The sequence below is a fragment of the Cottoperca gobio genome, unplaced genomic scaffold, assembly GCF_900634415.1.
Source record: "Cottoperca gobio unplaced genomic scaffold, fCotGob3.1 fCotGob3_149arrow_ctg1, whole genome shotgun sequence".
Classification (NCBI taxonomy): domain Eukaryota; kingdom Metazoa; phylum Chordata; class Actinopteri; order Perciformes; family Bovichtidae; genus Cottoperca; species Cottoperca gobio.
The window spans coordinates 199262-201761 of record NW_021166809.1 but is presented as its reverse complement, the minus strand read 5'-3'; positions in this window follow the sequence as shown (position 1 = coordinate 201761).

Sequence of the window (2500 nt, the reverse complement as noted above, 5' to 3'; positions counted from 1 at the left end):
TGTCCTTACACCCTCTCTCCTTACACCCTCTGTCCTCAGACCCTCTGTCCTTACACCCTCTGTCCTTACACCCTCTGTCCTTAGACCCTCTGTCCTTACACCCTCTGTCCTCACACCCTCTGTCCTTAGACCCTCTGTCCTTAGACACTCTCTCCTTACACCCTCTGTCCTTAGACCCTCTGTCCTTACACCCTCTGTCCTTAGACCCTCTGTCCTCAGACCCTCTGTCCTTAGACTCTCTGTCCTTAAACCCTCTGTCCTTACACCCTCTCTCCTTACACCCTCTGTCCTCAGACCCTCTGTCCTTACACCCTCTGTCCTTACACCCTCTGTCCTTAGACCCTCTGTCCTTACACCCTCTGTCCTCAGACCCTCTGTCCTTACACCCTCTGTCCTTACACCCTCTGTCCTTAGACCCTCTGTCCTTAGACCCTCTGTCCTCACACCCTCTGTCCTCACACCCTCTGTCCTTACACCCTCTGTCCTTACACCCTCTGTCCTTAGACCCTCTGTCCTTAGACCCTCTGTCCTCACACCCTCTGTCCTCACACCCTCTGTCCTTACACCCTCTGTCCTTAGACCCTCTGTCCTTAGACCCTCTGTCCTTACATCCTCTGTCCTTAGACCCTCTGTCCTTAGACCCTCTGTCCTTAGACCCTCTCTCCTTACACCCTTTGTCCTCACACCCTCTGTCCTTAGACCCTCTGTCCTTACACCCTCTGTCCTCACACCCTCTGTCCTTAGACCCTCTGTCCTTAGACCCTCTGTCCTTACACCCTCTGTCCTCACACCCTCTGTCCTTAGACCCTCTGTCCTTAGACCCTCTGTCCTTACACCCTCTCTCCTTACACCCTCTGTCCTTATACCCTCTGTCCTTAGACCCTCTGTCCTTAGACCCTCTGTCCTTAGACCCTCTCTCCTTACACCCTCTGTCCTTAGACCCTCTGTCCTTACACCCTCTGTCCTTAGACCCTCTGTCCTCAGACCCTCTGTCCTTACACCCTCTGTCCTTAGACCCTCTGTCCTTAGACCCTCTGTCCTTACACCCTCTGTCCTTAGACCCTCTGTCCTTAGACCCTCTGTCCTCAGACCCTCTGTCCTTAGACTCTCTGTCCTTAAACCCTCTGTCCTTACACCCTCTCTCCTTACACCCTCTGTCCTCAGACCCTCTGTCCTCACACCCTCTGTCCTTAGACCCTCTGTCCTTAGACCCTCTCTCCTTACACCCTCTGTCCTTAGACCCTCTGTCCTTACACCCTCTGTCCTTAGACCCTCTGTCCTCAGACCCTCTGTCCTTAGACCCTCTGTCCTTAGACCCTCTGTCCTCAGACCCTCTGTCCTTAGACTCTCTGTCCTTAAACCCTCTGTCCTTACACCCTCTCTCCTTACACCCTCTGTCCTCAGACCCTCTGTCCTTACACCCTCTGTCCTTACACCCTCTGTCCTTAGACCCTCTGTCCTTACACCCTCTGTCCTCACACCCTCTGTCCTTAGACCCTCTGTCCTTAGACCCTCTGTCCTTACACCCTCTGTCCTTAGACCCTCTGTCCTTACACCCTCTGTCCTTAGACCCTCTGTCCTCAGACCCTCTGTCCTTACACCCTCTGTCCTTAGACCCTCTGTCCTTAGACCCTCTGTCCTCAGACCCTCTGTCCTTAGACTCTCTGTCCTTAAACCCTCTGTCCTTACACCCTCTCTCCTTACACCCTCTGTCCTCAGACCCTCTGTCCTTACACCCTCTGTCCTTACACCCTCTGTCCTTAGACCCTCTGTCCTTACACCCTCTGTCCTCACACCCTCTGTCCTTAGACCCTCTGTCCTTAGACACTCTCTCCTTACACCCTCTGTCCTTAGACCCTCTGTCCTTACACCCTCTGTCCTTAGACCCTCTGTCCTCAGACCCTCTGTCCTTAGACTCTCTGTCCTTAAACCCTCTGTCCTTACACCCTCTCTCCTTACACCCTCTGTCCTCAGACCCTCTGTCCTTACACCCTCTGTCCTTACACCCTCTGTCCTTAGACCCTCTGTCCTTACACCCTCTGTCCTCACACCCTCTGTCCTTAGACCCTCTGTCCTTAGACCCTCTCTCCTTACACCCTCTGTCCTTAGACCCTCTGTCCTTACACCCTCTGTCCTTAGACCCTCTGTCCTCATACCTTCTGTCCTTAGACTCACAACACATTTAGTGTGTTCCTACATAAAACACAGTGTGATGCGTCTCCTCTGGAGCACACGGGTCTTACAATCCTCACCAGCCTTTTATTTTAAAGTCTTTGTCTTCATCGTGAGCTCATATCATGAATTCTTTGTTCCAAACGTCTTTCAGCAGTTCTGACTAACGCAGCCACATACAAGTGAAAGAAGCTTTCCACGAATGGCCTTAAAGCCAAACCAGCACTAGCAGACAATGATGCATTGAAGACTTAAAAATCTCTCGTGATAAAGACTTTTTCTCTCAACTAAACAAAGAAACTTGGATCATAAATCCCGCAGGACCAAG